We start from the raw sequence: 17,877 nt of genomic DNA on the forward strand, positions 1-17,877 counted from the left end.
GGATTTGTTTCACAAACAGGGCATATATAGACACAACCTCAATTACAAGATAATGGTTGGAATGTGAGTCTTTACAGGTAATCAAGTCTGTACAGGTACAGACGATGTGAGTGGAGAGAGGGTTAAGCACAGGTTAAAGAGATGTGTATTGTCTCCAGCCAGGACAGTTAGTGAGATTTTGCAAGCCCAGGCAAGTCGTGGGGTTTACAGATAGTGTAACGTGAACCCATGATCCCTCATGTGTGCGGAACTTGGCTATCAGTTTCTGTGCGGTGATTCTGTGTTGTCCTGTGTCGTGAAGGCCGCCTTGGAGAACGCTTACCCGAAGATCAGAGGCTGAATGCCCTTGACTGCTAAAGTGTTCCCCGACAGGAAGGGAACACTCCTGCCTGGTGATTGTCGAGCGGTGTCCATTCATCCGTTGTCTGCAATGGTCTCCCCAGTGTACCATGCCTCGGGACATTCTCTCCTGCTGCGTATCAGGTGGACAATGTTGGTCGAGTTGCAATGTTGGCCGGGTTCATGTCATACTATCTGTAACCCCCACGACTTGCCTGAGCTTGCAAAATCTCACTAACTGTCCTGGCTGGAGACAATACACACCTCTTTAACCTGTGCTTAACCCTCTCTCCGCTCGCATTGTCTGTACCTTTAAAGACTTGATTACCTGTAAAGACTCGCATTCCAACCATTATCTTGTTTGTGTCTACATATGCCCTGTTTGTGAAACAAATCCTGCACTCACCTGATGAAGGAGTGACGCTCCGAAAGCTCGTGCTACCACATAAACCTGTTGGACTTTAACCTGGTGTTGTGAGACTACTTACTGTGCCTGCCCCAGTCCAATGCTGGCAACTCCACATCATAACTTCATTGCAGTGCCACCTATGGGTACCATGGTAGCACAGTGGTTCGCACTGCTACCTAACAGCACCAGGGACCCAGGTTCGATTCCGGCCTTGAGTGGCTGTCTGTATGGAGTTTGCTCATTCTCCCTGTGTCTGTGTGGGTTTATTCCGGGTGCTCCAGTTTCCTCCCACAGTCCAAAAATTAAGTGGATTGGCCAAGTTCAATTGTCCCTTAGTGCCCAAAGATGTGCAGGTTAGGTGGATTTGTTAAGTTATCTGTCAGTTTAAGTTTTAAGTTTATTTATTAGTGTCACAACTAGGCTTACATTAACACTGCAATGAAGTTACTGTGAAAATACCCCAGTCGCCACACTCCAGCGCCTGTTTGGGAACACTGAAACCGGAGCACCCGGAGGAAACCCACGCAGACATGGGGAGAATGTGCAAACTCCGCACAGACAGTGACCCAAGACGGGAATTGAATCCGTGTCTATTGCGCTGTGAGAGCAGCAGTGTGGTCCACTATGCCACCGTGCTGCCAGTGTCCAAAGATGAGCAGGTTAGGTGGATTGGCCATGCTAAATTGCCCCTTAATGTCAAAAGATGTCTAGGTTGGGGAGAATTGGCCATGTTAAATTGCTCCTTAGTGTCAAAAGATGTGTAAATTAGAGAGATTAGCCATGTTAAATTGCCCCTTCGTGCCCAAAGATGTGTAGGTTAGGGGGATTAGCCATGGTAAATGCATGGAGTTACGGGGATAGGTTAGAGGGTGGATGGGCCTGTGTAGCATTCGCTGTCAGAAAGTTGATGCAGACACAATAGGCCAAATGGCCTCCTTCTGCACTGTTGGAATTCTATGGTATCTACTTGTGAGATTTTTAGCTTTGCTGGAAGGCAGTGAAGACTGCTTCGTGTGACTGCATGAAACGGAATTGATGTGCAAAGTTTCTATATGAGGTCTGAGACTGCATGGGAAATTCACCACTGGACCCAAAGTAAAGTTCAAGTTAATAATTACAAAAAGGTGGTTACATCTGCAGAGGGACATCCAGGAAAAATGACAAAGAGCTGGAAAAGCCGCGGGTGTTATATAACGGGACGGTGCAGTGCATTCAGGAGAAGTAAAAGCAAATTGGTCAAGAATAAAGACGGAGGTAAGGATCAAATTAAATGATCAGGAATGACAGCAGGGTATCTGAAAAGCTTTGCAAAGAAGGCTAACAAAGAAAATTAGGAAGGCAAAGAGGATATATGAATCATAGAATCCCAACAGTGCAGAAAGAGGCCATTCGGCCCACATGAGCCTGACAACAATCCCACCCAGGCCCTATCCCTGTAATCCCACACATTTGCCCTGTTAGTGGCCCTGACACTAAAGGGCAATTTAACATGGCCAATTCAGCCAACCCGCACATCTTTGGACTGTGGGGGGAAACCGGAGAACATAGAACATAGAACATAGAACAGTACAGCACAGAACAGGCCCTTCGGCCCACGATGTTGTGCCGAGCTTTATCTGAAACCAAGATCAAGCTATCCCACTCCCTATCATCCTGGTGTGCTCCATGTGCCTATCCAATAACCGCTTAAATGTTCCTAAAGTGTCTGACTCCACTATCACTGCAGGCAGTCCATTCCACACCCCAACCATTCCCTGCGTAAAGAACCTACCTCTGATATCCTTCCTGTATCTCCCACCACGAACCCTATAGTTATGCCTGGAGGAAACCCATGCAGACACGGGGGGAATGTGCAGACTCCATACAGACAGTGACCCGAGGCCGGAATTGAACCCGGATCCCTGGCGCTGTGAGGCAGCAGTGCTAACCACTGTGGCATGAAAAGAAAGTATCAAAGAATATCAAGATATAGGCACAAAAATAATATAAAGTTTAAAGTTTATTTATTAGTGTCACGAGTAGGGTAATGCTCCAGTTTAAGTTTAAGCTTTAAGTTTATTATTGTCAAAAGTAAAATTTACATTAACACTGCAATGAAGTTACTGTGAAAATCCCTTCGTTGCCACACTCCGGTTCTGTTCGGGTACACTGAGGGAGGATTTGGCACGGCCAATCCATCTAACCAGCACATCTTTCGGACTGTGGGAGGAAACCGGAGCACCCGGAGGAAACCCACGCAGACATGGGGAGAACGTGCAGACTCCTCACAGACAGTGACCCGAGCCGGGAATCGAACCCGGGTCCCTGGTGTTGTGAGACAGCAATGCTAACCACTGTGCCAACGTGCCACCCCAGTACTGGAGAGAGAGGATGTTCCAGAGGGGTCAAATATGGAATCTCTTTGGCTAGAGGTAAGGAATGAAAAAGGTGCAATAACATTGATTGGTGTAGAATGTAGACCAGCAATTAGTGGGAAGGATGCAGAGAAACAAATTTGAAAAGAGATTACAGAGAGTTACAAGAAGTATAATGGGGGACTTCAGTATCCAAATACAGACGGGGATAGGAATAGTGCAAAGGTGCAAAAGAGGCAAAAGTTTATGGAGTGTGCAGGCGGCACGGTAGCACAGTGGTTAGCACTGCTGCCTCACAGCTCCAGGGACCCGGGTTCGATTCCGGCCTCGGGTCACTGTCTGTGTGGAGTCTGCACGTTCTCCCCGTGTCTGCGTGGGTTTCCTCCGGGTGCTCCGGTTTCCTCCCATCGTTCGGAAGATGTGCTGGTTAGGTGCATTGGCCATGCTAAATTCTCCCTCAGTGTACCCGAACAGGTGCCGGAGTGTGGCGACCAGAGGATTTTCACAGTAATTTCATTGCAGTGTTAATGTAAGAATACTTGTACAGACACTAACACTTAAACTTGAAAAAGCATTGCAGCAGGCCAAGGATGGACATGTGGGCATGAAAGCAAGGTGCTGAGTTAAAATGGAAAGTGACAGGATGGTTAGGGTTATGCTTGCGAATTGAGCAAAGGGATTCCGCAAAGCGGTCACACATTAGAATAACTGGTGTACGAGGTAAAGGATATTCCTGAGAGGCCAAGAGGTTGTGTCCTAGGGCAGGGAAGAGGGCCGGGGTAAAATACTCTGTCAGAGAGTTGGTGCAAACTTTATGGGTTGAATGATCTCCTTCTGCACCGTAGGGATTCTATGAACACTCTATGTAGCAGCGGCCATTATCAGCAGTTTTAAGAATAATGTGAACTTGAGAAATTGAAACAATTAAAGTTCAGAGGGAGCTTGATTAGAAGATAAAATAAGGAAATTGTTACGGCCAATCCAGACCTTTCAAAATTAAACTGTTCTCATTTTCGCCCCCATTTCTGATTTAAGAGCAAATTAATAAGCTAAAACCAAGTTGAATTCTCAGAAAATTTTTCTCACTCCACAGTGTACACTTAACGATAACTGTTGTATTATGTGCCTATATACGATTGTAAAGTAATGGTATTAGGCAGAGTAAGAGGTAACAAGGGACTGGAAAATGGAACTGCCCGTGGTATGATGTATCGAGTCACATGGAATTAGGCACAGAGAGAACACTCTGGAAGAAGCCTTGTATGAAGAAACAGTGCCATACATGACAATAACTGGGATCAATAAATAATTAATTAATGATAAACAATTCATGTTTACGCAGACAGATCTCAAGATCTCATCACTGAGACACCCGAATGGACCCATAATGGTTTCCTCCCACAGTCCGACAGACATGCTGGTTGGGTGCATTGGCCATGCTAAATTCTCCCTCAGTGGACCCAAACAGGCGCCGGAGTGTGGCGACTAGGGGATTTTCACAGTAACTTCATTACAGTGTTAATGTAAGACTACTTGTGGCACTAATAAATAAACTTAGAACACAGCAATAACCAACCTTTGACAAGGTGCAGCATGAGACTGTACAAAATAATCTCGAAATTGTTATTGTCCAATATTAAAGAGATCGCTGATGTTTTCCTTTGAATGCAGCTCCCATAAAAAAGATGATCAGATTAGCTTGGGAAAGGTTGGAGCAAGCTTTGCTTCTCTGCTGGTTGCCTTAGAATGATCTTATCATGGGGCCATGTGTTTCCATAGCATCAGTTTTTTATTGATTAACTGGCCATGACTGTGAATGAAACTCAACGCGACAGTTCAGTATTGCTTGAATCATTTCAGAATGGAACAATCTCATTAGTGACAGACAGCATGGTTTGTAAGAGGGAGGTCGTGCCTTACAAATTTGGTGGAGTTTTTTGAGGAAGTGACAAAAACGGTTGACGAAGGAAGGGCCGTGGATGTCGTCTCTATGGATTTCAGGAAGGCATTTGACAAAGTCCCTCATGGCAGGTTGGTTAAGAAGGATAAGGCTCATGGGATACAAGGAGAGGTGGCTAGATGGGTAGAAAACTGGCTTGGCCACAGGATGTGGAGATGCCGGCGTTGGACTGGGATGAACACAATAAGAGTTTTAACAACACCAGGTTAAAGTCCAACAGGTTTATTTGGTAGCAAATACCATAAGCTTTCGGAGCACTGCTCCTTCGTCAGATGGAGTGGAAATGTGCTCTCAAACAGTGCACAGAGACACAAAATCAAGTTACAGAATACTGATTAGAATGCGAATCCCTACAGCCAGCCAGGTCTTAAAGATACAGACCCCTCCACCCACATTGTCTGCATCTGACGAAGGAGCAGCGCTCCGAAAGCTTATGGTATTTGCTACCAAATAAACCTGTTGGACGTTGGCCACAGGAGACAGAGGGTAGCAGTCGAAGGGTCTTTTTCCGGCTGGAGGTCTGTGACCAGTGGTGTTCCGCAGGGCTCTGTACTGAGACCTCTGCTATTTGTGATATATATAAATGATTTGGAAGAAGGTGTAACTGGTGTAATCAGCAAGTTTGTGGATGACACAAAGTTGGTTGGACTTGCAGATAGCGATGAACATTGTCAGACAATACAGCAGGATATAGATAGGCTGGAAAATTGGGCGGAGAACTTGCAGATGGAATTTAATCCAGATAAATGCGAAGTGATGCATTTTGGAAGAACTAATGTAGGGGGAAGTTATACAATAAATGGCAGAGCCATCAAGAGTATAGAAACACAGAGGGACCTAGGTGTGCAAGTCCACAAATCCTTGAAGGTGGCAGCACAGGTGGAGAAGGTGGTGAAAAAGGCATATGGTATGCTTGCCTTTATAGGACGGGGCATAGAGTGTAAAAGCTGGAGTCTGATGTTGCAGCTGTATAGAACGCTGGTTAGGCCACATTTGGAGTACTGCGTCCAGTTCTGGTCGCCGCACTACCAGAAGGACGTGGAGGCTTTAGAGAGAGTGCAGAGAAGGTTTACCAGGATGTTGCCTGGTATGGAGGGTCTTAGCTATGAGGAGAGATTGGGTAAACTGGGCTTGTTCTCCCTGGAAAGACAGAGAATGAGGGGCGACCTAATAGAGGTGTATAAAATTATGAAGGGTATAGATAGGGTGAACAGTGGGAAGCTTTTTCCCAGATCGGAGGTGACGACCACGAGGGGTCACGGGCTCAAGGTGAGAGGGGTGAGGTATAACTCAGATATCAGAGGGATGTTTTTTACACAGAGGGTGGTGGGGACCTGGAATGCACTGCCAAGTAGGGTGGTGGAGGCAGACATGCTGGCATCGTTTAAGACTTACCTGGATAGTCACATGAGCAGTCTGGGAATGGAGGGATACAAACGAATGGTCTAGTTGGACCAATGAGCGGCACAGGCTTGAAGGGCCAAAGGGCCTGTTTCCTGTGCTGTACTGTTCTTTTTTCTTTGTTCTTTGTGACTGAGATGTCACTGGACTTTGGGGCAAAATCCATTCGTCTGCATGTATTCTCTGAATTGTGTACATCTCTGCACAAACCCAGAGTATGATATTGAGTAACCTGCTCACGTGACAAAGGATATTTCTCAGAAATCAAGAGGTTGCGTACGCAACTCTGTGCGGATTCCAATCTTAATAGATCTGTATGAAATGTCGATCCTCCAATCATAGCGTGGTTACTAATGCTCCTCCCCCACCCCACTACGAGGAGGTAAGGTAATCTATAACCCCAGGATGAATCATGTGGAAAGGTTAAAGAAGCCAGGTTTACATTCTTGAAAAGAAAACTGTGATTATGAGGTTGCCAAACAGGAGATTTCAGAATTATATTCAGGATCGTAAACTTAAAGTAAAAAATACTTAGGAATTTAATTTATTAAATTCTAACAGGGTTGGACAGGATAGATTCAGAAAGAATGTTCCCGATGGTGGGGGAGTCCAGAACGAAGGGTGGTATGCTTTGTCCCCGCTCGCTCCAAGGCTGGAAAATCCCACCCATGGTCAACGGACCTTTGCATGTTCCGTGTCCCACCCGCTATGATTCCCGGGGTGAGCAGGGTGGGAGAATTCCGCCCTAGGTGTCAGAGTTTGAGGAGAAAGGGTAAATCTTTTTTGAACTGAGGTGAAAAGAAATTTCTTCACCCAGAGCGCGGGTGGCAGGGTGCCACAGTGGGCGGCATGGTGGCACAGTGGTTAGCACTGCTGCCTCACGGCACCAGGGACCTGGGTTCGATTCCCAGCTTGGGTCACTGTCTGTGCGGAATCTGCACATTCTCCCCGTGTCTGCATGGGTTTCCTCCGGGTGCTCCGATTTCCTCCCACAGTCCAAAGATGTGCAGGTTAGGTGGATCAACCACACTAACCTGCCCCTTAGTGTGACGGGGGATTAGCAGGGTAAATGCATGGAGTTACGGGAATAGGGCCCTGCTGGGATTGTTGTCAGTGCAGACTCGATGGGCTGAATGGCCTACTTCTGCCCTGTAGGGATTCTATGCATGGTGGACGTCACTACCCCAGAAAGTGGTTGAGGCCAAAACATTGTCTGATTCGGAGCGGCACGGTGGCACAGCGGTTAGCACTGCTACCTCACAGCACTAGGGACCCGATTCAATTCCAGCCTCGGGTGGCTGTCTGTGCGGAGTCTGCATGTTCGTTCCGTGTCTGCGTGGGTTTCCTCCGGGTGCTCCGGTTTCCTCCCACACTCCAAAGATGTGTGGGTTAGGTGGGTTGGCCATGCTCAATTGTCCCGTAGTGTCAGGGTGATTAACAGAGTAAATACGTGGGGTTACGGAGATAGGGCCTGGATGGGATTGTTCTCTGTGCAAGCTCGATAGGCCGAATGGTCTCCTTCTGCACTGTAGGGATTCTATGATTCTATGATAAGGGGGGGATCAGGATATTGAATTCGATGATCAGCCATGATCAAAATGAATGGTGGAACAGGCTCAAAGGGCTGAATAGCCTCCTCCTGTTTCTAGTTTCTATGTTTCCATGCATGTGTCAGGGGAAGTTTTTGCTTCCTACCAGCATAAAAGACAAGCAGACATGAGTACAGTACAAAAGGCAACACAAGCTTTATTCCCTGTTCAAAATAACAAACCACAGGCCTGGGGGAAGACAGCTGCTCGCCAACTGCTTCCCCTGGCCATTGTGTGCTCTACAATTTATAGGGTTTTGAACTTCACGCCAAACGTATGGTAATGGGCTCTTTCAAAGCGGTTGCTGGTAGCATGAATGGGAACCACGTGGGTTATTGTCATTTACTAAACGTTACGCGATCAGTATCGACTAAAACAATCAGCAATTAACACAAAGTGGTGACACAATAGCGAAGTGTTGAAAAGCCATTATAGATAGGTGGGGTTGATCTGTGGCTAATGGTGAAGTGATCCTATTTCTCCTGGGCCGATCTCTTTCTGGAGAGTTCCCTTTGTGATTTGAACTCCTTGCACAATCTAATCAGTTGAGCTATTGTCTATGTTTCCCTGCCTGGAGTCTAAAGTGATTAAAACTGTCTGTAGTGATTAGAGGATGCAAGGAACCTCTCCATGGGTCATCGCATTGCTGTGAGCCGCTGACAATATTTCCATCATTCATTGCCGGGCAAAATAAATTTGATCTCAACGCGTAAAAATGTCCATGATATTAAGCATAAAAGTCGTCCCCTTCACATGAAATCAGAAAAAAAACCTATTTCTTCCAGAGAGAATTGGAAATCTGGCCTTTGTTCATTCGGAAGGATGTCAGAGTGGATAAATTCTGTTTTCAAAGCTGAGTTCAATAGTGGATCAAAGGTTAGGGAGCAAAGGCAGGTCACTGGGCTTGAGGTAGATATCTGTGCTGATCTAAATGAATGTTAGGACAGGTTATCAAGGAACTGAATGGCTTACTCTTCTTTCTATAATAACACAATCGATCAGGCAGTGTTCACTGTGAGAAGGCTTGAGGGAAATGTTCAATTTATCCCAAAATTTAAATCAAGTGAAATTATTCATTACAATATGTCTGTCTGAAACTGTCACTCACAACTTAAGCAGCTCCATTAATATACACGCTGACCCGAGGAGATATACAGAGGAATATAAAAACAACAAAATACTGAACTATCAGGGGACCAGGCCGGGGGGGAGGGGGGGGAGTGGGGGAGGGGGGAGGGGTGCAGAGGGGCTGCTATTTACATAGATTTATAACACATGTTATCTTTAGGAATGGTGACAGGGGCAAGGCCAGAAAGGTGGGTTTGGAAAAAAAAAGCACCTGGATCTGCAACTTAAGTGCCATTAACTATGGGACTATGTGTCGGGTGCAGGAAGGGTGGGATTAGAAGGTCACCTGGGTGCCCTCGGGTTGGCAGGGACAGGATGGGCTGAATGGCCTCTTTCTGTGCGGCACCTTTTCTGTGGGTCTGTGGAGTCCTGGATGTAGATGTGGGAATGGCACGGTGGCACAGTAATTAGCACTGCTGCCTCACAGCGCCAGACACCTGGATTCAATTCGTGGCTTGGGTCACTGTCTGTGCGGAGTTTGCACGTTCTCCCCGTGTCTGCGTGGGTTTCCTCCGGGTGCTCCGGTTTCCTCCCACAGTGTGAAAGACGTGCTGGTTAGGTGCATTGGCTAAATTCTCCCTCAGAGCACCTGAACAGGTGCCGGGGTTTGTGGATTTTCACATAACTTCATTACAGTGTTAACGTAAGCCTACTTGTGACACTAATAAATAAATTTAAACTTATAACTTAGAGAAATAGAAGACTGCAGAGAGGGAGTTTCACAGAGTTGGACTTGGTTGACTGAGAATTGAGCACATTTGGTGGGGAAAAGCAAGGTGGACATGCAGGGAGGACAGATGCAAGACACTGGAGAACGCAGAAAAAAGTCAATGTGAACCAATCCTCAGATCTATTGTTGTTTCTGGCCAAATTGAATCTAACATTATCTCTAATTTTCCTTCTAAGCTCTGGTTTGGCCGTGTTATTATTGCATCAGACAGGAATGAACAATTGTTGCAGTTTACCCATGCGCCCTTTGAATGTTTGCCATTGCCTATCCACCATCATCCCTTTCCCAATCCATCATAGCCAACTCTTGGTTCATACCCTCGTAGTTTCCTTTATTAAGATTCAGGACCCCAGTCTCAGAATCAATGGCGTCACTCTCCATCTTGAAGAATTCTATCATATTATGATCGCTCATCCCCAAGTTGTTGGGAGTCTTTTATAGACCTCCTAAAAGTTCTAGAGAGGTTGAGGAAAGGATTGCGGAGTCAATCCTGCTTAGGAGTGAAAGTAATAGGGCAATTGTTATGGGGGATTTTAACTTGACTAATATTGACTGGAATTGTTATAGCTCTAGCTCGTTAGAGGGGTCAGTTTTTGTTCAAAGCGTGCAGGAAGGTTTTTTGACTCAGTATGTAGACAGGCCAACTAGAGGTGAGGCTATATTGGATCTGGTGCTGGGAAATGAGCCAGACCAGGTGCTAGACTTGGAAGTTGGTGTGCATTTTGGTGATAGTGACCACAATTCGGTTACGTTCACCTTAGTGATGGAAAGGGATAGGCATGAACCTCGGGCCAGTGGTTTTAGCTGGGGGAAGGGTAATTATGAGGCTATTAGGAGAGAATTAGGAAACATAGGTTGGACTAGGAGATTACAGGGACTGGGAACGTCCGACATGTGGAGTTTTTTCAAGGAGCAGCTACTGCGAGTCTGTGATAGGTATGTCCCTGTCAGGCAAGGAGGAATTGGTAGGGCTAGGGAACCGTGGTGCACCAAAAAAGTTTCTTTGTTGGTTAAAAAGAAAAAGGAGGCTTATGTTCGGATGAGACGTGAGCACTCGGGTAGTGCACTAGAAAGCTTTAGATTGGCTAAGAGGGAGTTGAAGAGCGAGCTTAGAAGGGCTAAAAGGGGACATGAGAAGACTTTGGCGGATAGGGTTAAAGAGAATCCTAAGGCGTTCTATAGGTATGTCAAGAACAGAAGGTTGGTTAGGGCAAGTTTAGGGCCAGTTATAGATGGCAGAGGGAAGTTATGTGTGGAACCGGAGGAGATTGGTGAAGCATTGAACCAATATTTCTCTTCGGTGTTCACGCAAGGGGACATGAATATAGCTGAGGAGGACACTGGGTTGCAAGGGAGTAGAATAGACAGTATTACAGTTGATAAGGAGGATGTGCAGGATATTCTGGAGGGTCTGAAAATAGATAAATCCCCTGGTCCGGATGGGATTTATCCAAGGATTCTCTGGGAGGCAAGAGAAGTGCTTGCAGAGCCTCTGGCTCTGATCTTCAGGTCGTCGTTGGCCTCTGGTATAGTACCAGAAGATTGGAGGTTAGCGAATGTTGTCCCATTGTTTAAGAAGGGGAACAGAGACTTCCCCGGGAATTATAGACCGGTGAGTCTCACTTCTGTTGTCGGCAAGATGTTGGAAAAAATTATAAGGGATAGGATTTATAGTTATTTGGAGAGTAATGAATTGATAGGTGATAGTCAGCATGGTTTTGTGGCAGGTAGGTCGTGCCTTACTAACCTTATTGAGTTTTTTGAGAAAGTGACCAAGGAGGTGGATGGGGGCAAGGCAGTGGACGTGGTATATATGGATTTTAGTAAGGCGTTTGATAAGGTTCACCATGGTAGGCTTCTGCAGAAAATGCAGATGTATGGGATTGGGGGTGATCTAGGAAATTGGATCAGGAATTGGCTAGCGGATAGGAAACAGAGGGTGGTGGTTGATAGTAAATATTCATCATGGAGTGCGGTTACAAGTGGTGTACCTCAGGGATCTGTTTTGGGGCCACTGCTGTTTGTAATATTTATTAATGATCTGGATGAGGGTATAGTTGGGTGGATTAGCAAATTTGCTGATGACACCAAAGTCGGTGGTGTGGTAGACAGTGAGGAAGGGTGTCGTAGTTTGCAGGAAGACTTAGACAGGTTGCAAAGTTGGGCCGAGAGGTGGCGGATGGAGTTTAATGCGGAGAAGTGTGAGGTAATTCACTTTGGTAGGAATAACAGATGTGTTGAGTATAGGGCTAACGGGAGGACTTTGAATAGTGTGGAGGAGCAGAGGGATCTAGGTGTATGTGTGCATAGATCCCTGAAAGTTGGGAATCAAGTAGATAAGGTTGTTAAGAAGGCATATGGTGTCTTGGCGTTTATTGGTAGGGGGATTGAATTTAGGAGTCGTAGCGTTATGTTGCAACTGTACACAACTCTGGTGCGGCCGCACTTGGAGTACTGTGTGCAGTTCTGGTCCCCACATTACAGGAAGGATGTGGAGGCTTTGGAGAGGGTGCAGAGGAGGTTTACCAGGATGTTGCCTGGTATGGAGGGGAGATCCTATGAGGAGAGGCTGAGGGATTTGGGATTGTTTTCGCTGGAAAGGCGGCGGCTAAGAGGGGATCTTATTGAAACATATAAGATGATTAGAGGTTTAGATAGGGTGGATAGTGATAGCCTTTTTCCTCTGATGGAGAAATCCAGCACGAGGGGGCATGGCTTTAAATTGAGGGGGGGTAGTTATAGAACCGATGTCAGGGGTAGGTTCTTTACCCAGAGGGTGGTGAGGGATTGGAATGCCCTGCCAGCATCAGTAGTAAATGCGCCTAGTTTGGGGGCGTTTAAGAGATCCGTAGATAGGTTCATGGACGAAAAGAAATTGGTTTAGGTTGGAGGGTCACAGTTTTTTTTTTTAACTGGTCGGTGCAACATCGTGGGCCGAAGGGCCTGTTCTGCGCTGTAATGTTCTATGTTCTATGTTCTATGTTCTAAGTGACCTCGCACAACTAGATTGCCAATTATTCCTTTCTCATTGCACAATATCCAGTCTAGGATGGCCTGTTCTCTCGTTGATTCCTCAATGTATCGGTTCAGAAAACCATATTGTACACACTCCAGGAATTCCTCCCTCTATTGTACTGTGACTGATTTGATTAGCCCCGTCTAAATACAGATTAAAGTTACCCTTAATTCCAGATGTTCTTTTATCACAAGAATCTCTAATTTCCTGTTTAACGCCATCCCCAACATCAACACTGCAGTTTGGGGGTCTATATACAACACCCACTAACCTTTTTTGCCACTTTGTTTTTCTCAGCTCTGCCCATGCAGGTTCCACATCATGGAAGCTAACATCTTTCTTCGCTATGGTGTTAATTTCCTCTTTAAGCTGCAATGCAACCTTATTGCTTTTCACTTTTTGTCCGCCCTTCCTAAAGACCCCTGGATATTCAATTCCCATCCCTGGTCACCCTGCAGCCATGTCTCTGTAATCCCGATTATATCATGTCCGTTTACATCTAGTTGCATGATTAATTCATCCACTTTATTGCAAATGCTCCATGCATTAAGGCACTTATGGGCTACTGCAGAGTTCAGTGCTGGGACCCCAGTTATTCACAATATATATTAATGATTTGGACCAAGGAACTGAATGCAATATCTCCAAATTTGCAGATGACACTTAGCTGGGTGGCAGTGTGTGCCGTGAGGAGGATGCTAAGAGGCTACAGGGTGACTTGGACAGGTTGGCTGAGTGGGCAAATACTTGACAGATGGAATATAATATGGATGAATGTGAGGTTATTCACTTTGGTGGCATAAACAGGGAGGAAGATTGCTGTCTGAATGATGGCAGTTTAGGAAGTACAACGTGACCTGGGTGTCATGGTGGAACAGATGCTGAAGGTTGGCACGCAGGTACAGCAGGCGGTGAGGAAAGCTAATGGCATGCTGGCCTTCACAGCAAGAGGATTTGAGTATCGGAGTAGGGGTGTCTTGCTGCAGTTATACAGGGCCTTGGTGAGGCCACACCTTGAGTATTGTGTGCAGTTTTGGTCTCCTAGTCTGAGGAAGGACATTCTTGCTATTGAGGGAGTCCAGCGAAGGTTCACCAGACTGATTCCCGGAATGGCAGGACTGACATATGAAGAGAGACCGGATCAGCTGGGCTTGTACTCACTGGAATTTAGAAGAATGAGAGGGGATCCCGTAGAAACATATAAAATCCTGATGGGACTGGACTGGCTGGATGTGGGAAGAATGGTCCTGATGTTGGGGAAGTCCAGAACTAGGGGGGTCACAATCTAAGAATAAGGGGTAAGTCATTCAGGACTGAGATGAGGAAGAACTTCTTCACTCAGAGACTTGTGAACCTGTGGAATTCTCTACCACAGAAAGCTGTTGGGGCCAGTTCGTTAGATATGTTCAAGAGGGAACTGGACGTGGCGTTTGTGGCTAAAGGGATCAAGGGGTATGGAGAGAACGTGGGAATGAGGTAATGAAAGTGCATGATCAACCATGATCATATTGAATGGTGGTGCAGGCTCGAAGGACAGAATGGCCTACTCCTGCACCTATTTTCTATGTTTCTATGTTCTAAAGGCTTGTCTTATTAACATTCTTTGTCTCATTCCCATAATTTTTTACTGTGGCCCTATTTGATTCTGGTCCTTGATTTCTCTGCCCATCGCTTTTCTTATTCCCCTTTCTGCTTTTTGTTCTTGTCCTTGTTTTCCCCTCCTCTGATTCCTTGCAAAGGTTCCCATCCTCCTGCCATTTTAATTTAAATCCTCCCCAACCGCTCTAGAAAATACCCAGCTGAAAACATCAGTCCTGATCCTGCCCAGGTGTAACCCATCCAGTTTGTACAGGTCCCACCTCCCCCAGAATCGTCCCCAATGCCCCTGTAATCTGAAACCCTCCCCCTTACACCATCTCTTCAGCCACTTATTCATCCTATATGTCCTGTTGTTTCTACTCTGGCTAGCACGTGGCACTGGTAGTAATCCTGGGATCACTACCTTTGAGGTCCTACTTTTCAACTTTGTTCCTAACTGTCTACATTCAGTAGTTAGGACCTCAGTCTTTTTTTTAACCTATGTCATTTGTACTGATGTGTACCACGACCACTGGATGTTCACTCTCCTCCTTCAGAATGTCCTGTACCCACTCCGAGGCATCTTAGACCCTGGCAACAGGAGACAATATGCCATCCTCAAGTCTTGTTTGCAGCCACAGAAATGCCTATCTATCCCCCTACAATGAAATCCCCTATAACTATTGCATTCCCACACTTTTTATTCCTCCCCTCTGCAGCAGAGCCAACCATGGTGCAACAGATTTGGCAGTTGCTGTTTTCCCCTGAAAGTTCCTCCCAACAGTACCCAAAATGGTATGTTTGTTCTGCAGGGGAATGGCCATGGAAAACTCCTGCACTGCCTGCCTAGCTCTCTTGCTCCGCCTGGTGGTCACCCATTCACTTCTTGTCTGTGGAGTCTGAGCCTGCGGTGTGACCACCTCTCTATATGTGCTATCCATGATACTCTACATCTCATGGATGCTCCACAGTGTCCCCCGCCGCCACTCCAGCTCCAAAATGCAGGTTTCTAGGAACTTCAGCTGGAGACACTTCCTGTAGACATGTTGGTCCTGGGAACTGGAAATGTTCCTGGCCTCCCACATGGAGCATGAAGAGTACACCACGGCTTAGAACTCTCCTGCTCTGTCTTACATCTTTAAGTTAAATTAACCCTTTTAATTTCAAACAACGTCAACTTTGGCCTTTCTTCTCTGATCTTTGTTATTGTAGAATATATTTCTCATCCATCCTTCCCTTCCTCAACCTCTCATTGTTTTCTCCCTCCTGCTCTCCCATTTTCACCCTTTCGCATTCTCACATCCACCTTTTTATCTCTTCTAGTCTCAACCCATCCTTCATTCCCTCCATTCTCACCTTATCCTTCATTCCTTCTTACTCTTACCCCATACTTCTTTCTCCTAAGTTCATCCCATCTTTCTCTCTCTCTCATCTCTTCTTCCATCCATTCCCTCTGCTCCACTGTTCTCTCCTTCCCCTTCCCATCCTACACTCCCTCCACCCATCCTTCTCTCCCTCACCTTCCCATTCTGCACCCCCACCAACTTGTCTGTCTTTCCCTCCAACACCCCTCCCTTCTTCCTTCAACCTCCAACCTCACTCATCCTCCCCAAAGTATGATGTGAGTAGTGAGAAACAATCTTGGCTCAGTTAATCAGCGAATAGAATCTGTCTGGGTGGAGATTAGGAATAACAAGGGTCTGAAAATCTGAAAGGAGCAATAATGACAAGCAATCCATTGGTTACGAGAACAAACAGGCCTTTCAGTGGCAGTAGCTGTGACTCCAGGATGGCAGCTTGCCTCCCAGGTGCCAGGTTCAAGGACGTCACAGAGTGGCTGCAGGACACTGTTCTCGGGCAGGGCGAACAAGCAGAGGTTGTAATCCTCATGCGTATCAATAACTTGGGTAGGGAAGGGGTTGGGATCCTGCAATCAGAACTTTGCAGAAAATTAGCAAACAGGACCTCCAATGTAGTAATATCATTTTGATTTGATTTGATTTATTATTGTCACATATATTGGGATACAGCAAAAAGTATTGTTTCTTGCATGTTATCATATAAAGCATACCGTCCACAGAGAAGGAAAAGAGAGAGTGCAGAATGTAGTGTTACAGTAATAGCTATAGTAAGTAGTCTCACAACACCAGGTTGACACCAGTCCACATGAGTCATAGCTAGGGTGTAGAGAAAGATCAACTTAATATAGGGTAGGTCCATTCAAAAGTCTGACAGCAGCAGGGAAGAAGCTGTTCTTGAATCCGTTGGTATGTGACCTCAGACTTTTGTATATTTTTCCCAACGGAAGAAGGTGGAAGAGAGAATGTCCGGGGTGCGTGGGGTCCTTAATTATGCTGGCTGCTTTTCTAGGCAGTGGGAACTGTAGACAGAGTCGATGGATGGGAGGCTGGTTTGCGTGATGGATTGGGCTACATTCACGACCCTTTGAAGTTCCTTGTGGTCTTGGGCAGGAGCAGGGGCCATACCAAGCTGTGATACAACCAGAAAAAATGCTTTTTATGGTACATCTGTAAAAGTTGGTGAGAATGGTAGCTGACATGCCAAATTTCCTTAGTCTTCTGAGAAAATAGAGGCATTGGTGGGCTTTCTTAACTATAGTGTCGGCATGGGGAGACCAGGACAGGTTGTCGGTGATCTGGACGGCTAAAAACTTGAAGCTCCCGACCATTTCTACTTCGTCCCTGTTGATGTTGAGAGGCATGATGTGGAAATGTCGGCGTTGGAGTGGGGTAAACACAGTAAGGAGTCTAACAACACCAGGTTAAAGTCCAACAGGTTTATTGGTAGCAAACGCCACTAGCTTTCGGAGCGCTGCTCCTTCGTCAGGTGGAGTGGAAATCTGCTCTCAAACAGGGTACAGAGGCACAAAAGCAATTGTGTCCCAGTGCCCTGTTTGAGAGCAGATTTCCACTCCATCTGACGAAGGAGCAGCGCTCCGAAAGCTAGTGGCGTTTGCTACCAAATAAACCTGTCGGACTTTAACCTGGTGTTGTTAGACTCCTTACGATGTTGACAGGGGCATGTTCTCCTTTACGCTTCCTGAAGTTGATGACTTCATTGTGTTGACATTGAGGGAGAGATTATTGTTGCCGCACCAGTTCACCAGATTCTCTATCTCATTCCTGTACTCTGTCTCATCATTGTTTGAGGTATGACCCACTACGGTGGTGTTGTCAGCAAACTTGAAAATCGAGTTGGAAGGGAATTTGGCCACACAGTCATAGGTCTACAAGGAGTATAGTATAAAATCTGGATTACTCCCAGTGCCATGTGCAAGTGAGTACAGAAATAGGAGGATAACGTTGATGAATGTGCAGCTGGAAAAGAGGGCTTTAGATTCTTGGGACACTGG

General features: G+C 46.1%; 1 protein-coding gene across 1 annotated transcript in view; it reads left to right on the forward strand.

The window, feature by feature from the left end:
• The first annotated feature begins 1,906 nt into the window (after nucleotides 1–1,906).
• xdh (xanthine dehydrogenase) overlaps nucleotides 1,907–17,877 on the forward strand; it is a 140,414-nt gene continuing 124,443 nt past the window's right edge. The window contains exon 1 of the mRNA XM_078212225.1: nucleotides 1,907–2,002. The gene's annotated coding sequence lies outside the window, so the exon portion shown is untranslated. The remainder of the gene's footprint in view (nucleotides 2,003–17,877) is intronic.

This window comes from Mustelus asterias, chromosome 5 (assembly GCF_964213995.1).
Source record: "Mustelus asterias chromosome 5, sMusAst1.hap1.1, whole genome shotgun sequence".
Lineage (NCBI taxonomy): Eukaryota > Metazoa > Chordata > Chondrichthyes > Carcharhiniformes > Triakidae > Mustelus > Mustelus asterias.